This window comes from Mauremys reevesii, linkage group 2 (genome assembly GCF_016161935.1).
Source record: "Mauremys reevesii isolate NIE-2019 linkage group 2, ASM1616193v1, whole genome shotgun sequence".
NCBI classification, from domain to species: Eukaryota; Metazoa; Chordata; order Testudines; family Geoemydidae; genus Mauremys; species Mauremys reevesii.
This window is the reverse complement of record NC_052624.1, coordinates 78,353,697-78,381,537: the sequence shown is the minus strand read 5'-3', so window position 1 is coordinate 78,381,537 and position 27,841 is coordinate 78,353,697. Positions and strand designations below refer to the sequence as shown.

Below are 27,841 nucleotides of genomic sequence, written 5' to 3'. Positions count from 1 at the left end.
GAAATGAAAAACAGACGTTCCTAAAACACTGGAAAATCCCATAAAATACCAGGACTTTAGTGGCTAAAACAAGGAGATACAGTAATTTCCAGAGCTATGATTCTGAAATTACATTTCTTCATAAACAGGGTGAAATCCTGCCTTTATTGACATCCATGGAAAGACTCTCATTGACTTCCATGGAGTCAGGATTTCCTACTCAGTCTTTATTTCAGACATTGCAACATTATTCTAGAGATTACCACTTTTGATGTCCATTTCCAATGGGATGGCAACAGCATCGGATGGCATCAGGTGAGGATCTGGCCCCAGGAGACCAGATAGGTTATTTATAAGGACTAGTGCTTGGGTATCAAAATGACTGCATTAAGGGGCTGATCCTGCTCCCATTGAAGCAAAATGTCCACTGATTTAAATGACGGCAAGATGAGGCACTAATATCAGAGCTCCAGTTCTCACCTGAGAAGTACCTGGATTTTTCTGAACCCATTTAAACTTTCTATTTCTAGTTTAAAAGGCAAAAGATTAAACTCTTTCTAGACAACAGAAGTACAGAATAGACAAGATGGACAAACTGGGTTCAATATATGAATGGAAAGTTCCTCCGAGAGGTTTATTAGCTATTTATTAGTGCCGGAAAAAGCGTCTGACAAAAACAACTCAAAGGTCACAAATATCATGAAATATTAACTAGGATGCAGTAATCATCCAAACTGGTCTTGCAACAGATTAGATATTATTTTGTTAGCCAGGGGCTTTTATCAGAAACAAAAGAGGTAAATGAGAACTCGCAGAATATGCCCATGGCTCAGGGTCAGATTCTAATATCCTCACTCTTGTTGAACAGTACCTTACTCCACTGAAATCAATGGGACCGCTCATGGACTAAGTGGTAGTCAATATACAAAAAGGAGTCAGAATCCAGCCCATAGTGATTTATTCATCAGTAAGTTTCATTAGGAAAGCGAAAGGAAGGCCATAACCTACAGAATATGTGCAGTTGTAATAAATATTTTTTAAAAATCCTTTCTGAAAAAGAACATCTGTTTACAGAGAGAATAAAACTAACTATAAAAGGTCAAAGCATTGAGAGTCAATAGAACTTAGGTTCCTAAGTCACTGATGCATTTTTTAAACTACTCAATTGAAATTATTCAAAATGACCAGAAAGGCTCAAGGAAACTTTGTAGTACCAGGAACCAGAATGAGATCAAATACGTGCAAAGGGGGATGTGGTGTGATTATACTGGCCTTTCACCTCTGAAAAGATGTTTGATGGTCTTATCCTACTCCCCACTAGTGCATGTCAGAGACAATGACCATGGTGTTAGGCACAGCTGGCTGTGTCTGTTCAGAAAAAGCCCAGAATTGGAATGGAATGGCTATTGTAGGCCAGGAATTTGGGGCACATGCTCCCGCGACTGGCACATTAAAAACCATAGGACCATACTATAAAACCTGCTTCTGACCTCTGAGCACAACCCCAAACTTCCTACTTGGTATCATGTCATACCAACTTACAGCAGTAAAACGCTCCAAGGCAAGTGTCTCCAAACAGCACAAATAGGGGGTGGTCTGTGGAAACACTGGAGTCAGGAAAAACCCAAATTTGCTGCACACTGGTATGATTCTTTGGAAAACCAATACAACTTAATACAGAAAAGTTAGCAAGAATGATTGCTTCTCTGAGCAGCAGGTATTTGCTAACAACAGAAATCTATGTCTTTGTTTGGTATGTGGCTTGCCTGCTGGTTATCTGAGAAACTGTCTCTCCTCCTGACATTACAGTCAAGGTCAGCTGTAGGGCTCTTGGATGCAGTCCCTAAAGTTGAATGTCTAAGTGGCTGGAAAGGGGCGGTGTCAGTGATGGGGCCCCATCCTGGAATTTGCTTTTCTAGTCTAACAAAATCCAAATGTGTTGACTTTTAGGCAAAACTGAAATGGCCATATCTTTTCCTGGGTTTGGCCTGAGGCAGGTGATTGTGGTGAAGAGGTGGATGTATTGTTTCTAATCCATGGACTATGTTCTGAGCACATTTCATACATGAACATTAATTAACCTAGCTGTCCTCTGAAAATAATCTGCTGTCTGACATTCTGTGGATGTTGTGGTGGACTCCTGCATGCTCCTGGTCTAAGAGCTTAAAAATATCTTTATGCTACAGCCAAAATAGCTTTGCCATGGAACTTCACTACCAGCACTCTAGCTTCTCTGGATTTCTTAGCTCCGAGGGGCTACCTAGAAATGATGACATCGATTACTTCATTTCAGATTGCGAAGGGCTTGGCAAAGCTTGCTGCACAGGGGCTGGGCACCACTAGCTCCTGCTCTGGATGCTGACCCATTTACAGCAGTACACTCCTCCTCATCATTCCCAAACAAGTCTACCCAGTATTTAGCAATCTTTAATGGCCACTGCTGGTTACTAGATTTTTTCCTGATGACTGGCTGTTCACTTGCTCCAGCATAGTTATATGCTAGATTGCTGAGAGTCTTTGCCTTCTCTGCCCTTTCTCACTACATAAGGAAATGCATCCTGCATTGTCTCTGTGTGGAAATATGCATAGCAGCTTCCTGGGCCATGCCTGGCTCATGCTGGTGGTATTAGTCTCTCACCAATTTATTCACAAATTTAAAAACAAAATGAAAAGTCTGTCCCTGGAAGGAAAATTCCATTCTATAAAACAAGTAAAAGAAAACAAAATCCATCTAGAAGGTATTTTATGGTGCAGGTAGGCCAAAGATTCTAATATGGCTAGAGAAATTTTAAGCCTTGTTCTCATATAAACTTGCACCAAAATAACTCAGGCTATCTCTACACTACATCCTATATTGACATAACTTATGTCTCTCAGGGGTGTGACTAAACCAACCCCCTTGAGCAACATATGTTACACCGATCTAAGCGCCAGTGTGGACAGCGCTACGTTGGCGGGAGAGTTTCTCCTGCCGACATAGTTCCCGCCTCTCGCAGAGGTGGGTTTTTTACGCCAACAGGAGAGCTCTCGCCCATCGGCATAGAACATCTTCACCACACACGTTGCAGTGGCACAGCTGTATCGTAAGCTCTCTAGTGTAGAGCTCTCCCGTCGGCTTAACTACCCACCTGCCCCCATGATCTAAGTTATACCAACATAAATGGTAGCGTAGACATAGCCTCAATCAGTTGTAATTGACACATTTTGTTGTTTTGGTGGAAGTCTGTGTATTTCAGAATTAAAGTGTCCTACTACAATTTAGCTGAAGTCAGTAAAACACCAATATAAGCTAAATCAATACAGGCAGTCTGATACCAAAATAAGAATGTCCACTCACAGGATGGCACCAAAATAACAAGAAGTCTCAGTTACAACTGATTTAGCTATTTCAGTGGAAGTTTGTGTGTAGCCCAGCCTTTAGGAAACAGTGCTATAGAATAAATAAAAAAGAGTATGGAATGCTGAAGATAGACGATGGCAGAGCGGTCTCAAAAAGGTTTTTCTATATACTTTACAATTCATATTGAAACACTTCAAAATCATGTTGGGGAAGAAAATAAAACAAAACAAAAGCCCACGATCACCACCACCCCACAATACAACTAAAATTAAAACATTTTTCTCTGTCAGTATAAGTGATGACTTGTCATGTGAAGTTTCCAGTGTCTGGGTAGTTTTAGGTGATAAGACAGCTCTTATCCCCTCTTCTTTCCCTTTGCATGCATAAGCAAGAAAATGTTCTGTCAACGTGGCTTTCTGGAAATAAAATGAGAAACAATCAACTGATTAGCAGTTAAGGACAGTTAAGAGTCCTTTGAATTTTAATAAAGCTTCAGTTCTAGCCGTATGAGACTGAGTTAAAGAGATATGCATACAATGTAACCTTGATTTTCTGAAATTCAATTAACTAAAACTTCTTCTTATCCAAAATGGGTTTCTGGCTCCCAATGTCTATTAACTACACCCAAAAATTCCCTCAATTATCAAAACATCAGTTATATGAAATTGTTCATTGGCTGGTATTATATTCTGATAATCAAGGTGATAGTGTGTACTGCACAGCATTGAAATCAATGTGTGTTTCATCTGTGTAATAACTGCAGGAACAAGCCCTAAATGTAATGCAATTGTCTGGGCTATGAATAAAGAGAAAAAGGGTTTTGTTTTCAGGACCAAGCAGCTCCTAATGATTACTTTAAATCAGCAGTTCTCAACTGGGGGTCAGGACCCCAAAGTGGGTTGTGACCCCATTTTAATGGGGTTGCCGGGGCTGACTTAGACTTGCAGAGGCCTGGGGCCAAAGCCCGAGCCTCATCGCTCAGGGCCAAAGGCCAAGTCCCACCACCTGGGGTAAAAGCCAAAGCCCGAGGGCTTCAGCTCTGGGTGGCAGGGCTCAGGTTACAGGCTCCCCATCTGGGGCAGAAGCCCTTGGGTTTCAGTTTTGGCCCCACCAGGCTTTGGAATTGCCCCACCCAGGGCAGCGGGGCTCGGGTGGGCTTAGGCTTCAGTCCTGGCTCCTGGGGTCATGTAGTAATTTTTGTTGTCAGAAGTGGGTCACGGTGCAATGAAGTTTGAGAACCTCTGCTTTAAATTATTCCTCTCTCCTCGCGAGAAGGTGTGGCCTAAACAATGATTATGTCAGCTTTGATGCCTTGGGCTAATTAGAAATTAAGTATGACAACTCATAAGGCTCCTTGTCCAACACTAATTCCTAGCAGGGTGCTTTGGGGTAGGATTTGTACGGCAAACATCGTTCTTGAGCACAGTGCTCACTGGAAGCAGGAGAAAAAAACACATCACATGCGATTTCCATCCAGGAAGAAGGACTTTCAGACAAAAACTTAGGATGTTTGCCAAGCCACAGGCTAAGACACACATCTATTTTAGCCAAAGGGCTGTAGTCAAAGCAATATGGGGCAAGCTAAACAGGTTTACTCACTCAATTTTAAATGCTTAAAAGAAAAAAACACCACCACAATGTTCCCTCTTGCAAGAACTGTTAATGTGTGAAAACTTCCCCCTGAGAAGTCAATTCCATATTGTGATCCTTCACCATTATATGGCTGTTTCGGATACAGTAACTCCTCACTTAACGTTGTAGTTATGTTCCTGAAGAATGCAACTTTAAGTGGAACAATGTTAAACAAATCCAATTGTCCCATAAGATTTAATGTAAATACGGGGGGTTAAGTTCCAAGGAAATTTGGGAGGGGCAGACAAAAGGCATTATACTGTATACTGTACTGTGCTTGGGAAGTGCCCCTGGCTTACCCCACACAGGCACAGCCCACTGCAGGCAAGGACGCTAGGAAGCACCTTTGCAGCAGCAGCGGCAGCTTCCCTGGAGAACAGACTCGGATTTTGCCGGGAATGCTCCAGGCCCACCTCTTCCTGTCCCCGCTCCACTCCAGGCCCACCTTTTCCCACCCCTCCTCAACTCCTCTCCGGAGCATGCCACATCCTTCCCCCTCCCCCAAAGTCCTAAGGACTTTCTGGGAGGGAGGAGGAAGAGTGGAGATGCAGCGCTTCCCTGCTCCTGCCCCTCCCACCCAGAAAGTCCTAAGCGCAAAGTGCTGGGAAGGAGGGGGAGGAGCGGAGAAGCCCCGCATCTCCACTCCTGCCCCTCTCTCCCAGAAAATCCTAAGCGCCTCTAAACAGCTGTTTGGTGGTGCTTAGGACTTTCTGGGAGGGAGGGGGAGAGGCAGAGACACGGCACTTCCCCGCTCCTGCCCCTCCCTCCCAGAAAGTCCTAAATGCCGCCAGACAGCTGTTTGGTGGTGGGAGAATCGCTGGGAGGGAGGGGGAGGAGGCGGAGAAGCGGAACTTGTGCAATGGTCCCATGTAAAGTTGCTGCTCTTCCACAGAATCTTACAAGCAGGCAGCCAAACAACGTTATAAGGGAGCATTGCACACCTTTAAACATGCATATTCCTTAATTGGGCAGGGATGTAACATCGAAACAACATTAAGTGGGACAACGTTAAATGCAGAGTTACTGTATTGGGATGGTGTCAGGGAAAGCTTTTCTTCATTTACCTGGAAATAAATATAAAATCACTGCTGCTAAAATTTGTGGATCACATAAAGTTTGGTGGAATGAGAAATAATGATGACAGGGAAGTCATACAGAGTGTTCTGGATTGTTTGGTAAGCTGGTCCTATTCAAACAAAATACATTTTAATACAGCCAAATGCAAAGTCACATATCTAGGAACATGGAATACAGGCCATACCTACACAATGGGGTAGTGGAGGGAGGGGGATGCGCTATATCATGGAAAAGAGCAATTCTGTAAATGATCTAGGGGTCAAAGTGGATAAGCAACTCTGCTACAACAATATAAATAAAATAATAGCAACAACATGAGCTCCCAGTGCGATGCTGTCACAAACAGGGCTAAAGCAATCCTTGGATGTATAAACAGGGAAGTAGGACTAGGGAAATGATTTTACCTCTGTACAGAGCATTGGTGAGACCAGTACTGGAATACTGTGTACAGTTATGGTATCCACATTTTTAAACAGATGTTGAAAAACTGGAGAGGGTGCAGACATGAAACACAAAAATTAGTCTAGAGCTGGAGAAATTGCCTCACCAGGAGACTTAGAGAGCTCAATCTGTTTAGTTTATCAAAAAGAAGACTGAGACGTGAATTGATTATAGTGTATAAGTAACTTCCCAGGGAGAAAATACCAGATATTAAAGGGATCTTTAATCTCCTGGAAAAAGATATTACCAGAACCAGTGACTGGAAGCTGAAGCCAGACAAATTAGAAATTAGAAATAAGGCACAAATTTTACCAGTGAGTGAAACTCTTGTAATGGTGCAGAATAAACAAATAGTTAGCAAAGAATAGAGCAGACAGACATAGGGCTGGATTCTTGGCCTCGTTATGGCTGCTTAAGTAACCAGCTGAGGAGCCTCCTTGTGCAGGGGTATGTTACGGTGGCATACAACCAACATAGATACTTGATTGGAAGTGGGAGCATCAGCTCTAGAAGGAAGTCCTCAGCACCTGGCACAACTGGGACCTTTGTGTATTTGCCACTGCATTTGAGCCTTGGAGGGTTCAGAGCAATACTTCTGACCAACTGACTTTTCAGTCTCACCAAGTTACCCAATTAGTATCTTGTTAATGATGACACATCTTATAGCTCTTTCACCCTGAATATTAGCTTTTAACTCCAGAGATACATTGCTACCTAAAATACCCTTCTAAACAAAATCATGCACAACTGCACATTCGGCAATACAGTATTTAAAGATTCTTTGTTTTGTACCATAACTAGAGATAGGATTATCAAGTCTTCCCTGATTTTGCTGAAGGTCTCGCTGATGGACCAGAGAACTGGAATAAGAGCTCCCACAGCCTTTAAATAAAGGAAGAGAGGGTGGTGAATCTTTAACACAGACATCTTTTCAGCAAACTAGTTATTAGGTTCTTGTATTAAACAGGTGTTCAGAAAAAAAAAACAGAAAATAGTTTAGCAGTTTGACTAAAAAATCCTTCCTCTCTCAGTTGCTCAGACTTCACCTTGACACTTTTGACATCATAACCATAAAAGTTCTCCAGTTGTCCATAGAGTCTTCTATGAAAAACTCAATAGGCAAGACCTGAATTTCTAAGGTAAAATACAAGCAGAAACAATCCCCACTCCTTTAAAAAAACATATCTTCTTTATACATAATATAAAAGGGACAAAACTCATTTTTTATTTAAAGACTATATTTATGAATAATTTAATACCCAAATGGGTCATTTTATAGTATAGTCACACCAAGTATTAGACCTATATTAATGGACTTTTGCATAATAAGCACAGCAGGGTGTGGTAGTATCCCACAGCATTCCTGTGTTCTGGTGTGTTTATTGTTTAACCTTCACATCTTTGTAATTAGGAACATATGTGATGAAAATTCAAGCAAGCAACTCAAAATATATGGAAGGAAAATGCTAACCAAGTGCAATGTGAGACCTGGGACAAAGAATTACAGGCACTGTACATGCCACTTAACTAGGACATTCTTAAGCAGGACATCTCCCACGGTGCTAATTTAGCATAATTGTACTTAATGATAATGAAACTGCTTAATAGGGGTATATTCAGCCAGAGACACAACAAGTTAAGTGATGTTTATCAAGAGATTAAATAGATCTGAAATGCCAAACTCCAGTTTTTTCATGAAGAAATTTCCAAATAAAAATCCATAAGAAATAAAGATCAAATAAAAACGAACTGCAACAAATATTATTTTTATTACTGCATTTTTACTCTGTTCAGTATTTTCTGTCATTATAAGTCATTCTCCATCAGAATAGCTGTTTAACTGAATGAATTGGCTGTCCACCTGCTAAGAGGATTCGACTGAATTAACATTCAGTTTGCCTAGGTTTAGTTAATGAGATGGCCCCGGTGTGGCGTTTCTGCAGTTCTCTCCATTAGAAAAGAGACATTTACGTGCTGAAGAGCGTAAGCTAAAGCAAAAGGTTAGAGAACATTGCAGACTTTATGCCTTCCCTACTGTAATTGATTGTACACTTTGTCTTCTTTCAAATTTCAATCAAACTTACGAGATCACTGAAAAAAGAACTCTCTCTCTGTGGTTTGTCCAAATTCATTAACTTTTTAATAATTACATTAAGCAAGTTTACAAAAAGGCAGTAAATACACTTTCTAAGGTCAAACATATACAGGAAAAGAAATTTAAAAACCCAGAACCTTTCAGTAAAGAAGCAAGGTGCCTAGAACCGGGGTCTGATCCTTTTTGGTGATACAGTGCCACTCAAAATCAAAACATAAATAGGGCACAAACCCAAATTCCATTCACCTACACAGGGCACCCTGAAGTTGCAGAAACACTGGAAAAGACGTCTATGGAGAAAAAATTAAGAGAGCAATAAATTAACTGTAGGAAAATAGCTGCCATAAGCGTAAATATCAATACATAAGGGCAGCTTCTGGCAGCTTCTATGCAAATTTCCAAGGAATAAGAAAGCACAGGAAGCTGCTTAACCTCCCTTAGGCACTTGTGCAAGGACAGCCAACATTTTAGCTCTTGCACCAATGAATGTTGGGGGAGAAGAGGGACTGTTTGTGTGACCACAAAATTGCAATCCCAAATGGTTGTGTAGGGGAGAGTGTATGTCCAAGTCCCAGCCCCCTGGGGCAGCCTGAGGCTGGGAATGGAGGAGTTCATTCTGCAGCTCTAAAAAGGAGGGAGAGGAGTTGCTCCTGACCATCACTCTCCCTGCCGGTGCCCGTGGAGGTATTTTGCCTGCCTTAGAAGTCCTCCGCATTCCCCAATGTAACTCAAATTCTCAAGGGTTTAAAAACCACTATTCTTGTAGTTCTTTTCACTTTTAAAATAGCGGAACTGTGCTGCCATTTCCGTTATGGATACATCTAACAAACCTGTAATGACAAAGTAACTGAGATGGAACCCATTTACCATTATTAATGATTTTTATGTGCATAGAAGTATCCAACTGAAACAATATTTATTAATGCAGCTTTTGATTTGTAGGGGGTAGATGTCAGGCTGCGACACTCATTGGGAATGAGAAAAGAGCCACATGGCCATGAGGGAAAGGAAAAAGAAATGTCACCCAGTAGATCATTTTGTGCCTGTTTAAGTTGACAGATCTTTGACCTTACTTCTCTCACCAGAGACTGTGTTTTTCAGTTCTTGGAGGCTAAGCGATTCTTATGATGATGTGCAATCACTTTCTTCTCATGGGGGTACACACCTTGTGATGGGGAGTACAGGTCCTTGATGTGCCCTGGAGGGGCCTGCAGCCCCACTGCACCTCACCTCGTGGTATTCCTAGCAGAGTCCTTCTCCAACCAGAGAATGGCTTTTTATTGTCTGTTAAATCCCAGCAGGAATTTTTAGAAGCAGCTCAAGGAGGTGCTTCTTTCAGGTGAGAGAATGAGGTTACTTTGTTCCAGAGCTCCAAAACAGCTGGGGTACAGCATAGGATCTAGTCTGTGGGCTTGTATGAGTAACCTCTGCGCCTCACTCTTCACTTGTCTTTCCTTGTTCTGTCCTGTCTTCATTAGGCCCCAGGTTTAGTGGGACTACTGACATGCATAAACTTAATCATCCTTAGACCATAAGATCTTTGGGTCAGGGACTGAATTGTATTTATGTCTGTAGAGTACATAGTGCATATAAATATCTCCATTTTAACCATGCCCCAGACCTCGCCTGCAAGGCCCCCATGTCAAGCCCAAATCCCTTCTAATTGATACAAGACAGACAGAGCTTATCTTCTCTGGTCTACACATCTTCTTGGATGGGAGCACTAGAGATTGAATCATTGCAATGTCTCCCCATCAGGGCAGTCTGCATTGCCTTCCCATCACTGCATCTTTACCAAAAAAGGAAAACCAATCACTTCTCACTCGTTGAAGAAACGAAGCTGTGCAGCTCCATCACTTCTAAATTGACTAGCAGATGTTATAAACTACTAAGAGATGATTAGCCAATATATTGCCTCAGTGGCATGGGGAAACTGCAAAATGAAAAGTAAATTGAAATTACTGCTGAAGAATAGAACCAGGTCACATCCAACATGTATAAAGCATCCACCTGTAACAAAATAAGCCCCATAACAACTGCGTGTGGAACACGGATTGATTTGTCCTAAATTATACGCCAGAATAGCTATGTTTAAATGTCCCAAATGCCATACAGCAGAAACATCAGCTTGCCCTGTAATGTGAGAATTACCTGCAATACAAAAAATATGGAAATATATTAGCAGAATAAGAAGAGAAAAAGTACAATGTATCAGTTATGGAATCCTTAAAAGAAACTGCTTAGAAACCCTTAAAATATTGGCTTAAACTTAATGTATAAACATGCTGAGTTGTTATGCTGATAGTTAATATGATGACTCTTAATTATTGGATTGAACAAGAAACAGGGTGTTTACAGCCTAAATGGAAAAAATAATCTATTAACTCTGATAAGGCCAGGTACTTGCCGTCCCCTTTTGGATGTCATGGACACTTAAGCATTCCCAAATGCCCAGACTGTTCTTCCACTCTGATTTATATGGGTAAGCTCTCATTTTAATTGACACCTGCATTTACCAATAACATGTTGTTCATTTTATATTTGTACTGAAATTCCAATTTAAACACAATTTGGGAACGTGTGTGAGGAGAGTCCACTGCCAGCACTTACTAGCTCCCAAACATGGGACTGAATTTAATGCTTGTGAAAGATGTCCTCTAACTTCAAAGTGTGTTTGTGATGAGAGAGCTGACAGTATAAATAGTACTTTAGAACTACACATACATGCTCCCTGTGGGTTAAGTTTTCAAAAGCGTTTAGGCGATTTTTTTGCCCAGAACTCAGCTACACGATGATCCACTGATACATTTCATTTCCTCGTGTTTAAAAAAAAAATCTGTTGATTATTTACATGCTTTCTGGAAGGAATGTAGAAGCAGCAGCATTTTCCCTTCATATCTGATAGGAATGCCCAGAGGTGGCTGACTTTTGTGCAAATCTTCTACTTTATCTTTGAGATGGGTGTATACAGACTGCCCCTCAACATTCTGGAGTCCCTACTGATCGGGGCCTCCCTGATGAAATGCTCTGGACTAATTTCACACTTCCTGAGAGCAATGGAGTGATATTTGGCCAAACACTGGAAAAAGAAAGAGACTCCTAATGACACTGCTTGGTTTAAATGGATATTAGGGGAGGGGGAATCCTTACAAATCAGAAAATAGATAACACAGTTTAGCTCTTTTCTAGAATATGAAGAAAGCAACCCTCTCACACCACCATTTGTGTTTTGCAAACAGGAAACTATTAACTAATTTTGCTTAGAATAGCATTGGTAGGTTACTACTGTTTGAAGTGGGGTAGCTCAGTGGTTTGCGCATTGGCCTGCTAAATCCAGGGTTGTGAGTTCAATCCTTGAGGGGGCCATTTAGGGAACTGAGGTAAAAAGCTGTCTGGGGACTGGTCCTGCTTTGAGCAGGGGGTTGGACTAGATGACCTCCGGAGGTCCATTCCAACCTTGATATTCTATGAAATAAACCTCTTGTGGGAAAAAGTTATGAACGATCAGGGGTGAAAGTAACTTAAAGGACTTACCACTACTCCAGCATCCTTAGGAAGGGGCGGGGACACAAACAGAAGAGGCGTGGCCTCTACTGGAAGAGGTGGGGCTGTGGTAGCAGCAGCTGGGAGCCCCAGGCCCTTTAAATTGCTGCCGGGGAAGCCAATCCACCTCAGTATGGTGCGCCGGTATGCCGTACCGGCTTACTTTCGCAAACATTGCCATTACATGCAAAGTCACAACTCTTCTGCCTTTGGTTATTAAAAATACTATTGCGGAGATATGGTTATTGCATCTGTAAAAAACCTTTGTTTCTCTGTGAAGTTCAAAAAAACAAATTGTTATTCCCATGGGACACTCTCTTCTGATCCTTCTAAAGCTCTTCCTTCTTTTAAGCCAAAGTCATAGAAGCATTTTAACAGATAAAACATGAAAGCTTTCAGTAATTTATTTGAATTTATGTACATATATAATCATTGCTTAGTCGACCCTTTCATCTGTCTAAATTTGCCTGGACAATGAAAGTTGCCAAACAATTTTCCATTGAAAATGATAAATGGTCAGCTATGTCATAGCTCCTCCCACTCTCCCCCCATTTTGTGGGCATGGTTTATAAACGATACTGTATGTACCTTTAGTACTATGTAGCAATATCTGCTTACATATACTGTATTGCACATGCTAATTCCCAATGATTGGGAAGTTATACAATTTATAACTAATATTTTCTACAGTGAAGTCATTTCTTGTGAAAGTTCTAGCTCAGCAGCCTTAGTAAATTGCATGCCTCTATTTATTCATAGCACACACACAGCATGGACAACCACAGTACAAGTTTCTTCAGATTTGTGTGTATCATGTTCTGTAAGGGCCACCTCTAGACTGAAAAGATAACTTAGTCTCCATCCCTTCCATGCTGGAGACTACTAGTAGTAGTCTCAAGTAATGAGTAGTAATGAGTAGTAGTCTCAGTAATGAGGCAATTTTTATATAAATGGTGTGATAAATGAATGGGGGGGGGAGTGTAGCTCCATTTTATGAACACCCAGCCAGCCAGTTAGCTATAAAATCCCTCTTACTAGTTGTTCTCTACTTGCTTTACCTGTAAAGGGTTAAAAAGTCTCCCTGCATAGGTAAAAGGAAAGGAGTGGGCACCTGACCAAAAGAGCCAATGAGAAGGCTAGAACTTTTTAAAATTGGGAAAAAACTTCCCCTTTGTCTGTTTGTGTTGCTTTCCTGGAGAGAAGGGACAGAGCAGCTATACTGTAAGAAGCTTGGGCCAAGTATGAAAAGTCATCAGATCATACCTAGAAACTACTCACTTGAAACCCCCAGATATGTAAGTAGATCAGGAAATGTCTAGGAAGATACAATTATGTTTATCTCGTTTATTTCTTTATGGCTCGTGGACTCCTCTGTGTTAACCCCAAATGTTTTTGTTTTGCTTGTAACTTTTAAGCTGGGCCTCAAGAAAGCTATTCTTAATGTTTGTATTTGCTCTTTTTAAAATCTAACAATGGCCTAAGTTTTCAAATGTATTTTCTTTCTTTTTGTTTTTAATAAAATTTACCTTTTTAAAGAACAGGATTGGATTTTGTGTCCTATGAGGTTTGTGAATATGTTATTTAATTAGCTGGTGGCAACATTTGATTTCCTTTGTTTTCTTTCTCAGCTCTTCCCCAGAGTGGGGGTCTGTGTGTGTGTGTGTGTGTGAAAGGGCTTGAGGCTACCCAACAGGAAGGAATTCCCAAGTGCACCTTTCTGGGTTCTCAAAGGGGTTTTTGCCCTTGGGTGGTGGCAGCATCTACCCATCCAAGGTCAGAGAAAAGCTGTAACCTTGGGAGTTTAATACATGCCTGGAGTGGCCAGTATTAATGTTTAGGGTCCTTGCGCCCCCGCTCCCCCGCCTTCTGAACTCAAAGTGCCAGAGTTGGGAATCAGCCTTGACAAATGGGTTCACTGCAATGCTGGCTTAGGATGTTTTCCAGTAGCTGGAAACTGGGCGCCTCTGCCTGTCTGCAAAGAAGAATCCAGCTTTAAAAGTATACTGAACATAAGAACGGCCATACTGGGTCAGACCAAATGTCCATCTAGCCCAGTATCCTGTCATCTGACAGCGGCCAATGCCAGGGCCCCAGAAGGAATGAACAGAACATGTAATCATCAGGTGATCCATTCCCTGTTGCTCATTCCCAGCTTCTGGCAAACAGAGGTTAGGGAAACCATCACTGTCCATCCCAGCTAATAGCCATTGCTGGACCTATCCTCCATGAACTCACTGTGTTTATATATGTATATTTACAGCTAAAATTAAAAAGTCCTCCTGGACTCCCAATGCAATGGATGCTAGAGCAACATCTCTGGCATGTGTTGGCAAGAGGCAGCATGTGCTCTCCTCACGGAGCCCAGCTGGGATGGAGAGGGGCACTGGTGGAGTGATGGCCTTGCCCCAACACTGTTCCTCCCTGCGTCTTTTGGCACTGCTTGGCAGAAGCTATCCTTGCACTCTAGGAGCACAAGGACTGTGTGAGTCTGTATGTGTGACTGTGTCTGTGGCACAACAGAGGAGGGATTTTTGCAATCTTTCCCCCATTTGCAAATAGCCAGACATGAAGAACCCAGCCACAGACTCACTTTCATCCTCCTTGCACCTGGCTGGGGCTGTTACTCTTCATTACAAAAGGTACCTTTGTTAATTTTTCAAATCTGAGATAATTTGCAAAGTGGTTATTTCTAATGTATTGTCACCATCAAGAAAACAACAGGACTTGTGAATTGAATGAACTCTCTTGCAAAAGGAGGTAAGAGGACAGTTCTTTTTAAAGGTTTACTACAGGTTGGGAAAGCAATTCTTACTCACTGAATTAATTTTTTTTACCAGTGGTGCTGGAACAATTTTCATAGTGGAGGTGTTGAAGGCAGAAACCATGTATTTAGGTTGTTATTGCTACTTCAAGCCAGTACCCCTAGTTCCGGCACCTATGCTTTTTACAGAAAGAGGTACTTTGGCATGTGATATTTTTCTAAGTCACTGTATTGACTTTACTGTGGGAGGATGCTACAGTAATTCAGAATCCAGCTCATTTCTATTGTTCGGTGCTTAAATTCTTAGCTGCATTTGTTCTGCTGCCCTCCAGTGTTCGTAACAGCAATCCATCTAACACAACACAGAGCTGCATCGGACTAGCTAACCCTTCCCAGAGCCTGGCTAAACTACCGTGGGGAACGTTTTTAACTTCATAATTGTATTTGCTAAAGAGCTGACAATTATTATTTCACATTCGTTGCCATCTGAGCACCTGAAATATTGTGGAGAAGTTCTGTTTTCCCTCCCCCAGCATTCAGCAGAGATAAATGGAAGCGACTACAAAGAAGGGCACTAGAGCTGATACATGAATTAGAGGTTATACATTTGAGGATGGAAGCAGAAGGCCAGATGTTGCCCCACAAGGAGGCCTCTTTGCACCACTCCCATGGTGCAAAGGCTCTGTAAAGCTACCCTAAAAAGGCAGCCAGGGTCTCCATCAGTTATAGAGCTTGCACTCAGGATGTGTCATGGGACAGAACCTGATATTGTTAGATCCCTGCTCTAAATTACCAGAGTTTCTGGCTACCTGAGGGAATCAGCCACCTTTACCTCCCCCCTTTCTTGGGTTCTGGGCTAAGTGAGGCTTAGGCATATCTTAAGATCAGGCCCAGAATGTATGTAGTCTGGCAGGAGGGCAGGGGCAAGTCTGGTGGCTGGAGTGGTAGAACAGAACAGAGTCGAAACATGCCCTATAAAGACTTTAATGGAAGGGTATTAAGGCCTGATCCTGCACACCCTCTCAGAAAACCAATATTTATGGAAATAGGACCATTGACGTCAACAGGACATCTGACATGGGTAGAGACAACCTTGTGACTAAGAGTTTGCAGGGTCATACCCTTTATTTGTTTTAAAAAAAAAACCCATCATGTAATAATAGCTGAAGCTAGGGAATTGTAGGCTGGACATTAAGAAACAAGTGGATCGAGGGAGGCAGGAACAAAAAACCCCAAACCAAACCAAAACTCAAAGAAACAAGGGAGGTTTAAGGCACCAGACCTGGAAATGAAGTATTCAGGAGTCCTATACAAGGCAAGAGGATGGACTAGATGAACCAAGTCATTTCTGGCTTCCACTATTTGTAATTAAAACAAAATATAATAAGAAAGAAAAAGCCACTATGAAATCTGGTAAGGAAAAAACAAACAACCAACAAAAAGTATCCCATCCTCAACAAAGGCCAAACAGGGATTCAGAAACAGAATGCCAAAAAGAAACCCAAGTAACTCAGCCAGATATTTATTCTGATTTAACGCAATGCTTAGCCCAGGGGTCGGCAACCTTTCAGAATTGGTGTGCTGAGTCTTCATTTATTCACTCCAATTTAAGGTTTTGCGTGCCAGTAATACATTTTAACGTTTTTAGAAGGTCTCTTTCTATACGTCTATAATATAACACTAAACTATTGTTGTATGTAAAGTAAATAAGGTTTTTAAAATGTTTAAGAAGCTTCATTTAAAATTAAATTAAAATGCAGAGCCCCCCGGACCGGTGGCCAGGACCTGGACAGTGTGAGTGCCACTGAAAATCAGCTCGTGTGCCGCCTTTGGCACCCGTGCAAGAGGTTGCCTACCCCTGGCTTAGCCTGAAACTCTAGATACTTAAAACGTATGAATAATAGCACAAGCACAAGGAAAGCGAGGCTGCAGTTCCAGGACTAATTTCATAGCAACTTGAAGAAAGGATTGTCCTCTCAGAGCAATCAGAAACAGTTCAAACTTCAGAATCTCCTGAAGCTGTAAACTCTCAGCCTGGTCTACACTATGAGTTTAGGTTGAATTTAGCAGTGTTAGATTGATTTAACTCTGCACCTATCCACATGACTAAGCCATTTTTGTTGACTTAAAGGGCTCTTAAAATCAATTTCTGTACTCCTCCCCAATGAGGGGATTAATGCTGAAATCGACCCTGCTGGGTTGAATTTGGGGAAGCGTGGATGCAATTTGACATTGGCCTCCGGGAGCTATTCCAGAGTGCTCCATTGTGACCGCTCTGGACAGCACTCTCAACTCAAATGCACTGGCCAGGTAGACAGGAAAAAAGCCCTGGGAACTTTTGAATTTCATTTCCTGTTTGGCCAGCATGGCGAGCTGATCAGCACAGGTGACCATGCAGAGCTCAACAGCACAGGTGACCATGGAGTCCCAGAATCGCGAAAGAGCTCCAGCATGGCCCGAACGGGAGGTACTGCATCTGATCACTATATGGGGAGATGAATCCGTGCTATCCGAACTCCATTCCAAAAGACGAAATGCCGGAATATTTGAAAAAATCTCCAAGGGCATGAAGGTTATAACAGGGTTATAACAGGGACCGCAGCACTGCTGCGTGAAGCCTACCAAAGAACCAGAGAGGCAAACAGCTGCTCCGGGTCACAGCCCCAGACATGCTGCTTCTATGATGAGCTGCATGCCATTCTAGGGGGTGCCCCTACAACTACCCCACCCCTGTGCTTCCCTCCTTCCCCACCCCTCCTGGGCTACCTTGGCAGTTATCCCCCCATTTGTGTGACGAATTAATAAAGAATGCATGAATTTGAAACAACAATGACTTTATTGCCTCTGCAAGTGGAGATCAAAGGTGGGAGGGGAGGGCGGTTGGCTTACAGGGAAGTAGAGTGAACCAAGGGAGCGGGTTTTCATCAAGGAGAAACAAACAGAACTTTCACACCATAGCCTGGCCAGTAATGAAACTGGTTTTCAAGGCTTCTCTGATGCACAGCGCGCCCTGCTGTGCTCTTCTAACCGCCCTGGTATCTGGCTGCGCATAATTAGCAGCCAGGCGATTTGCCTCAACCTCCCACCTTGCCATAAACGTTTCCCCCTTACTCTCACAGATATCGTGGAGCACACAGCAAGCAGTAATAACAATGGGAATACTGGTTTTGCTGCGGTCTAACCGAGTCAGTAAACTGCACCAGCGAGCTTTTAAACGTCCAAAGGCACATTCTACCACCATTATACACTTGCTCAGCCTATAGTTGAACTGCTCTTTACTACTGTCCAGGCTTCATGAGCCATGGGAGCAAGAGGTAGGCTTGGGGTAGGTGTGACCGCGTGGTGCTGCTGACTGGGAGAGCAGCCTGAGGCAGAAGCCTCCAGCTGGCATGATATTCCAGGCAAGATAAATCTCCATTAGATGAAACTTAAAGAAGAGAATGACCTGGAGTCATTCCCATTTTTGTCCAGGTGCCCCCGGCCGACCTTACCGAGGTCGGCCAGGAGCACCCACAGGACAACGGCCAGCAGTCATATTGTACCATCTGTTGTCCGCAAGGCAGGGCAAGGGGATGCTGCTGTGTAGCACTGCAGTACCGCGTCTGCCAGCAGCACCCAGGAGACATACGGTGACAGTGAGCTGAGTGGGCTCCATGCTTGCTGTGGTATATCGTCTGCACGGGTAACCCAGGAAAAAAGGCGAGAAACGATTTTTTGCTGTTGCTTTCACGAAGGGAGGGAGAGAGGGGGGCCTGACGACAGAACCACCCGCGACAATATTTTTGCCCCATCAGGCACTGGGAGCTCAACCCAGAATTCCAATGGGCAGCGGAGACTGCGGGAACCGTGGGATAGCTACCACAGTGCAACGCTCTGAAAGTCGACGCTAGCCTCGGTACTGTGGATGCACGCAGCCAACTTAATACGCTTAGTGGGGACACACACAATCGACTGTATCAAATCGATTTCTAAAAAATCGACTTCTATTAAATCGACCTAATTTCGTAGTGTAGACATACCCTAAGGGTACATCTACATTACAGCTGGCTGTATGAATGGCAGTTCATGTAGATGTAACTGTACAAGCTAGCTGTACGAGCTTTGGTATTGGCTGCACAAGCCCACCAGACCCCTACGGTACATACTCACTTGTGTGTGGGTATATCTACATGAGCTGCAAATCAGATCCACGGGTGCTGTGTGTAGACACACTCTTTTGTGTCTACTTTTAGGGTAAGAAAAGAAAAACCCAATGCCAACAGCTTTCCCAGTAACAGTATCCAAGAAGTTTCATTACTGAGACACAGGAGGCTGGATTATTTGGCCTGCAAGATTTCCAAGGTGCCAGTAAGAGAAGTACTGTAGAAATTATGGGCTTGCTGCAGGAATTACTCGGTGAAGTTCTATACAGGAGGCCAGACTAGATGATCACAGGGGATTCTGGCCTTAAAAGTCTTAGAAGCTATTATGTTGTCATGTCTCAATAGACTATACAAGAATTTCATTGATTTTTTAGCAAGTGGAAGTGACATGAATTAAATCCTGGTGACACTTCCCTAGACTGGAGAAGCAATAATTACAGAGAGGTGAAATCCTTAATGCTTACCTTGGACCTAGCCTGTCTGCCATTAAAGCCAACCAGCATATTTCCACTGAATTTAGAGAGCACGGGATCAGGCATTTTATGGAAGGTGGTGGGGGTAGGAAAGCAGCAGGAGGAGAATAATGCAAAAGCAAAGAAATGCAATTTACTCAGCATTTAAAAAAACAACCCAATATGTGACTGGAAGCTCTGCAGAACAATAAAAATGTATTTTTCAGATGCATAAAGAATTGCAAGAGATATACACCATAACAATTCTAAAAGTCAACCGTTTTCAAGACAAAAGGTCAACACTTTAGTAAGTCTGTAGAATCTTTTGGATGACCTTGATGTTTGGCTGCTACAGCTAACACCGTCACCACTATTGCAAATCTGCCTTTCTAGAGGATATTTTCTTGGAATGCTGATGAGACTACTGTGAATGAGAAGGCCTGGAAATGGGTTGAAAAGGTTCTCTAAACACGTCATCTCTGACCAGTGTACTATTACATAGAAAACTACGTGCTGCCGCTACTAGATTAATTATAACTAGATTTAATAATGAGGGTTCTACCCAGAGTTCTACCCTGCTTATTCTCTCATTCCTTTGCTGTTTTACCCATATTGCAATTATTTTTAAAGTACATACTTGTAAACCTGAAACCCACACAGAGGCATGGTATGTTTCTGCTCTAATTTATGGCTTCTCTGTAATAAATAAAATGTTTAATCATCTGCTCTAGGCACGCCTTAAAATCTGAAGAGCTTTCCCCTGAGTTTATATAGCTACAGTAGCCATGACAGCTGTTCTTTTATTAGTTACTGCACAAGATGAAGCAGGTGGGGTGACTGGATTGTGTGGGAGGTGAAATTGCATGTACATTTCTGCTTTAAAAAAACCCTGTTTATTGGCAGAAGATTATGGAGACTAGGATCAAAATATGGGCTTCTATTTCAATATAACAAGTCAAGGAGCACCATCCCCAAGGCAAACAGGCATCCCAGGTGACTAGCTCTCTCTTGCATTGGGTCTCCCAGGGATCCAATGGCAGACCATCAACAGCTATCCTAGAGATGGGCCTGAACCAGCCCCTGTCCTCCCAAACCTGAACATCCATAAACTTTGGTGGTGTTGGGTCTGGAATTCAGACTTGGGTTTGGAGCCAAATTTTGTGGCTGGCCTCTATGATAGGCTGAACCAAGACTCCAGATTTGGACACTGAAACTTTGGGGGGGGGGGGGGGGAGGTGAGGGGCGGGAAAGAGGGTGGTGGTTGACGTTTGTATTCAACTGTTGCTGTTCTAAGTTTGCTTTGATGCATACGATTTGAGGCAGTAAATCAGTTAAACTTGGCTACCTTGCTGCTATCTCAGTAGCCCTTCTCCAACCTGCGCTTATCCCAAACAGCTCATACACCGATCTTCTGTTGAAGGGATTACCATTACTTTGGCTCAAGCTTTACAGCCACCAGCCAACGCCCATCTACCAGCATTGAGTCATGTATTTAGCAACACCTGCTACCTCAGGTTAATTGGTAACTAATTCATCTATTTTTCTCTCCCACAGAATTTCAATGCTGGGTAATTCATTGAATCAGCACGCACTCATGCATTTGACAAGGGATTTTTCATGCTTTTCCCAATACGACTTTCATAGTTAGGCACTAGAACAGTTTATACCACCTACCAGTAGTACTGACAGTAGAAGTGATTACTTATTGAGACAGCGACTCATTCCATCCTAGTGAGGAAAATTGAGTCCAAACCACAGGAACTGGTGAATTATTCATGTTTTGGAAGGTTATAGAGCTTGTGGAAAGCATTCTCTAACCAAATTTTGAGGGGATGCCAGTAATTGAATTAATCTTTTCCAAATGCTAATTAGGAATACAGGAACTGAATGTTTGGTTCTCTGTTCACAGCAATATATTTCATGCTACTGCTACATCTCTTCAAACAAGCATGGAACTTAAATTTTTAGCCAGATTTTGGCCTTCTGGGGAGCTGTGAGGCATGGATTATTTCCAAATATAGCTGTCTGGTAAGGCTGGTAACACTAGAGCACATCAGGACAACACTTCTCAGGGAGGGAGAGACAATATGGATAAGCACTGCTGTTCCTGGTAATGATTAGTAGTGGTAAAGAACCACTGCCACCTAGAGGCTATGAAGCACCATTTTCTCCTGTAATGAATGGAGAAAGTTGACTGTATGAAAGACAACCAGTCTGTTTAAGCCAAGTTTCAGGTGGCTCCGTCTCCCTAAGTGAAGCTTATCAGTCCTAGTTCATTTAGCACAGAAGTGCTGTTTTTAGATAAAAACCCAGCCAAAATGTTTCTGTGCTATCCTGCAATATTCACTTGCAGATCAAGTGATGCATCCCTGAAGAGAACTGTTTTGTTTATGTGCCTAGAATTAAACTGGGAGTCTAAAAAACAATACTGTATAAAACAATTCAAACATAAAATGCTCCGATGATTCTGCATGATACGCAAGCCTGAAGTCAGCTCTCTGGAGTCTGTCAGCCAGTCACCGGCATAAAGATCACTTCTCATGATTTATAGTGAAGAGATAATAGGATGGGAGGGATGAAATACAGCTTAATCTTGGAGGCTAAAGAGAGTCTTCAACTAAGAGGGTCAGGAATCACACCTCTGCACATACCAACCAACACAGCTGTACTAACAAAAATATATAGTGTAGACATGGCCTGAGTCTCCCATTCTGCTGGAACAGAAAAAGAGGTTCATCATGAGCAATGATGAGATAATATAAAGCTCAGTGGGGACAGAACTTAGATCTACTGCTCAGAAATCCAGGCTCTCGATTACTTGAGCTAAATGAGAAAAAGGAGTCAAGTCTAAATGAATTTCTAGCAAACTGGAAAAACTTGAGAGACTGCAGTGAATGTATTTCTTCTAAACGCTGAAGCATCTTTAGAAGCAAAGAAAATATGGGGATATAGCAGTTCTCAGTGAGGAGGCATCCTGACTCAAGAGAGCTTTTCCTGCCTTGTCATGGTATTTCTAAAGAGCAAAGAACTGTGCCATTGGTATGCATCAAAGAAACATTTCCCAAAGAAAGAGTCCTAGAATTACTTGCTGGCCAAGGCTGCAACCCTCTGGGGTTTCCCAGTATTTATATCCTAGAGTGTGTAGTGTCCTTGTATGAATTTAGTTGTTATACTGATAATACTATGACTATTCTTATCTCTCTGTGGCTGAAGACATGGTTGAGGTGTTTCAAACCTACAACACTCAGGAAGAAGAGATTAATAAATATCAAAGCCAGAAAGAGAACTAGGATGAAAAATACGTCTTTCACTATTATGTTAAACAGTTAAAATAAGGGAGAAAGGGGCAAAATGACTCTCTGAAAATTTGCTGTAGTTGTGTTGGTCCCAGAATACTAAAGATGTAATATTAGAAGTTGGTCCAATAAATGACATTACCTCACCCACCTTGTCTGCGTGAAAATTGATCAGATATTTCATGCCAGGGAAACTGCACCCTTCTCCACATTCTGAAGCTGTAGATCTTATTTTCGTTCAGATGTCAGACAATGCAGGTTGTACAAGAGCTGTTCATGGATGAAAAGAACAGAAATCATAAGAACAGCTATATTGGGTCACACCAATGGTCCATCTAGCCCAGTATCCTGTCTTCTGAAAGTGGCCAATGCCAGTTGCTTCAGAGGGACAGAACAGGTAATCATCAAGTGATCCATCCCCTGTCATCCACTCCCACCTTCTGGCAAACAGAGGCTAGAGACACCCAGAGCATGGAGTTGTATCCCCGACCATCTTGGCTAATAGCCATTGATGGACCTATCCTCCATGAACTTAGCTAGTTCTTTTTGAACCCAGTTTTGGGCTTCACAACATTCCCTGTCATGCAGCATCTGCTGGGTCTCCTGAGGAGACAGGAACACTCTAGGACAGAAGGCTCAGACTTGAAACAGTGGCATAAAGATGGTGATTTCAAAGCAGGTTCCAGAATCCAACATTTTGCTCCCAATTGCTTACCAAGCTTCCTTATTAAATACTTTACCCCTTATCCGGCACTTTCCATCCAAAGACCTTAAAAGCAAGCTACAAACTTTATTGAATTAGTCCTCCTGAGGCACCAGGTAGGTGAGTATCATTAACTCTATTTCACAGCTGGGGAAACTGATGTTAAGAGGAGAAATGACTTGCCCAAGGCCAGACAAGAAGTCAGGATCAGAACAGGGAATGGAATTTGGGAATCCTGGATCCTAATCCTGTTCTTTAACTACAAAAGGACATTTCTTTCAGACTATCATAATTTAATTGGTTTGGGAAAAGAATGATCTAGGGATATTAAATAGTAAAAGATGATTAAATAGTTACCATGGTGATTTCAGTGTTCTAAACAGCATTATTTTCCTCTGATAGCCTAGATGTACAAATTTGCATTTTCAAATAGGCTTCATGCATCTGATTTAATTGATAAGTACCTTTGTTCTCAAATACCAATAACTTCTCTGTAGATGGGACAGCCTATCAATTAAATATGTTAGTTATATAGAAACAAGACAATGGAGATTTTCTAAGCAAGTATTAAATGCTCTCTCTCTTTTTTAAAAGACTATACAATGGGACAAACAAAATCCTGGCAGCTACTCTTCAGCTAATGACGTTAAAAATGAATAAATGAAGGTCATTCAGGCTACAGAACAATATCCATGCCACTTAACATTATTTACCTATATCTACTGTATTTCTAGGCCATTTGACACTTTGCTTTGTTTTAAAACAAAGATTGTTAAACCACTGGATTTACCACCCTCTAACTTCACAACAAGTACAAGCATCATCATTCCAGTTATGTTAAAATGTTTTAAGGGGCAAGGAAGGAACAAAAACTGAAGATCTGCCAGACAGGCCCATGTCCATCATCATTCCCTACGTAGTACTATCCCAATTCAGCTGTTTCCATTTCAAATGCAACATGTTAAGCCATATGAGTAGGAATGGTGACCTAAAGGAGAAAACAGATTCATGACATTAGAGCAAGGGTGGCCAAACTTTTTGGCCCGAGAGCCACGTCTGGGAATAGAAATTGTATGGTGGGCCATGAATGCTTACAAAGTTGAGATTGGAGTGCAGGAGGGGGCAAGGACTCTGGTTGGGGGTGCGGGCTCTGAGGTGGGGCCAGAAACGAGGAGTTTAGGGTGTGGGAGAGGGCTCCGGGCTGGGGCAGGGGCATGGAGTGTGGGGGGGTGTGGGGTGGGGGGGATGAGGGCTCCAGCTGGGGGTGCAGACTCTGGGGTGGGGCTGGGGATGAGGAGTTTGGGGTGTAACAGGGTGCTCTTGGCTGTGAATGAGGGGTTCGGAGGGCTGGAGGGGGATCAGTGCTGGGGGCAGAGGGTTGGGGTGCAGACTGCAGCTGGGGGTGCGGGCTCTGGGGTGGGGCTGGGGATGAGGGGTTTGGGGTGCAGGAAGGTGCTCTGGGCTGAGACTGAGGGGTTCAGAGGGCAGGAAGGAGATCAGGGCTGGGGCAGGGGGTTGGGGCACAGGGAGAGGCTCAGGGGTGCAGGCTCCAGGCAGTGCTTACCTCAAATGGCTGCCAGAAGCAGCAGCATATCCCTTCTCTGGCTCCTACACGGCGGTGCGGCCAGGCGGCTCTGCATGCTGTCCCATCCGCAGGCACTGCCCCTGCAGCTCCCATTGGCTGTGATTCCCGGCCAATGGGAGATGCGGGGGTTACGCTTGGGGTGGGGGCAGCATGCAGAGCTGCCTGGCTGGAGGGGGGCCACGCTGCTGCTCCCCCTGGCCAGAGCGGGGCCATACCACTGCTTCCTAGAGCCACATGGAGTGGCCCCTGACCCTGCTCCCCAACTGGAGCTCCAGAGCGGGGCAAGCCCCAGATTCCACTCCACAGCAAGAGTTCGAGGGCCAGATTAAAATGGCTGGTGGGCCAGATCTGGCCTGCAGGCCATAGTTTGCCCACCCCTGCATTAGAGGCAAGAGAGATCAGAGCAGGAAGTTTGGATCTATTGGATCACACTTGATCTCAAAACTGAAAATAGAACCCAAGAGACCTGGCTCCACATTCCCTGCTCTACATATCAGACCATACCAAAACCTGGACTATAAATGGTAGTCCAGATGACTGAGCATTACACCATGAAACCAACAGGCAGCTGAAGGAAGAATCCAACAAAAACAGAAAACAGTTTCCCTAATCCTATCCCAGGCTTCTTGCTGTTCACATTTGTTTTCAAACTAAAATAGTAACCAAGATCCCTTTCTACTTCATTCTAGGTTTGAGAAAATTCATCAAGAAGAGCCATGCCATGAAAGAAGAAAAGTATCAAGGAAGGAATTAATCCCATTTCTCAGTTTTAAAAATACAGAATGGAGATTTTTACATTCAAAACAGTTCTTAAAAAGAAACAAGTCTCAGGACAATCCCCCAAAACAACCAAAAGCCACCTGAAGAGACTCTTCCTTATAATCTCAAACGTATGAAAACAAATTATCCTCTAAGCCTCACAGCGGAGTAAGTGGGACAAACCTACTGGAAATCCACCAGGACTCAAGTAAAAGCACAGGCCTCTCCTAGATAAGTTCTTCTCTAAAATCTAAACCTGGACACGGGGAGAAGGAAATGGGCTAGCTAATTCCCCATTTGGTTGATCTAGAAGAGCACAGATGCACCCATGACAGGCATTAAGGGATGCTGAAGATGCCTATCACCTCATCCTGATCCCAGTAACTTCAGCATGGAGAGGAGAATGTGCTGTATTGCACCTCACTGCTGCAGCCCTTCCTCTTAAGTTGAAAGTAGAGGAGTTAAAAGAAAAAACGCCCAACAAAAATTGTGAGTTCCCTACACGATATGTACCACCACTGCCTGCTCCTATAAAGATTTTGTGGGGGGGAGGGGAGGAGAGGGACTGACAGCCCTGTAACCACTAACAGGTCAGTCTCATCATATAGCCTGGCCTTGTTGATTGGTTGGCTCCCTCACAAAGAAGCCAGAATAATCAGCTTGTTTTCTGGAAAGCATAGATTAAATGACTTAATTACATGCTGTCCAAGTATTTATGACTATACCCATCCACTCAAGAAAACAAGATACCCACATGTGGCTAAATGCACCAATCAAAAGTTACAGTATGGCATATTAAACAATACTGGGAAAAGTTTCTAAAGTGATTTTTTGATAAAACAAACATTTCAAAATATTGACATGCTTTCCCAAAATAGTTCTATTTTGAGAAAGAAAAAGAAAAAGCCCCCCCGCCTTTTTTGGGGGGTGGGGGGGCTGAAAAAGCTTTGCATTCAAAACGTTTTGATCAGCCCTTACTTATAAATGGTGCTGTGGAGACCAGTCGCTGCTGCTTTTTTGTTCCTTATTGCAAAGACTGTCAGAAGCAGAAGGGGCACCCTGAGCGGGGAAAAAAGGAGTAAAAGAGTGTTACAGAATCCTCAATCCCCAGAGAGAAGGGAAATTTTGCTGACTGTTAAAGTCTCTTCATCCTGTCTCGCTGGGGACTGGGGAGAGGTATTGTTAGTGTTAGGTTAACCTAAGAACGTTGTTAGGTGCGTTGTAATCTCTCTGATCCAGCCTCTCCCCCTAGGAGAAAGAGGAACAAGGACTTTGAAGGGTGTGTTACAGTCTCTCTTTGCGTACAGCAACATTGCCAATCCCACGTGTTCAAAAATCACTAGTCATGCTCCCGGTCATACACTTCCACTTGGCAGGTGATAGGGTTGTACTAGCAGACCCAGCCTCTGGATCAGCTATAGACTGACTATAGAGCTTCTGTCCACACAGGGAGCTAGACACCAGATGAGTTCACTGTTTTACTGCTCTGGCAGCTCTGGGCTGAGGCGAGCTGAAATCAGGTATGTGATGCTTAGTGGCCGAACAGTATCACAGACTTTAGCACGACCTTATATCCCACCTCTTCACACTTACGTTAGGCTCCAAAATAATGAGATTTAAAACAAAACAACAACAAACATGCTATAAGGGAAACAAATAACTTGCTGTCTCACTTTTGAGCCTTCGAGGGTCACCTTCCCCCAGCTTGGCTCAGCCGCCCCAGGGCCAGACCCCTTTTCAATGGAAGCTGGGAGCCTTCCCTCATCACAGGGCTCCAGGAGCAGGGGATTCAGGACCCCCCCACGCCACAGGGGGCCAGGGCAGGCGAGCTGGCAGCACCCCCCGACTTTCCCAGGGGTTCGGTTCGGGGAAGGGGCTAATCCCGCCTCCGGAGGGGGGGGGTCACAGGGCCTCCTGCTCCAGCTCGCCAGACCCGCGCGCCACAGGCTGGCCGGGGGCGGGGCTTTGGCCGGGGGCTGCAGCCCGGCAGGGCCCCTCTAGCCGGAGCCCGCCCCGCAGGCCTGAGGGGCGGTGAC

General features: G+C 43.3%; 1 long non-coding RNA gene across 3 annotated transcripts; it reads right to left on the bottom strand.

Moving 5' to 3' along the window:
* Positions 1-579: 579 nt before the first annotated feature.
* On the bottom strand, positions 580-27,840 carry LOC120397418. 3 transcript variants are annotated; one of them, XR_005593785.1, is made up of 6 exons: positions 27,479-27,840; positions 26,784-26,864; positions 22,910-23,028; positions 7,262-7,351; positions 6,016-6,137; positions 580-3,735 (listed from the first exon to the last, which is right to left on the bottom strand). It is a non-coding gene; the product is annotated as an uncharacterized LOC120397418 (long non-coding RNA). The 3 variants fall into 3 exon arrangements; XR_005593784.1 differs by lacking the exon at positions 26,784-26,864 and having other exon boundaries at positions 22,901-23,028; positions 27,479-27,835; XR_005593783.1 differs by lacking the exon at positions 26,784-26,864 and having other exon boundaries at positions 27,479-27,833.
* Position 27,841: the final 1 nt, after the last annotated feature.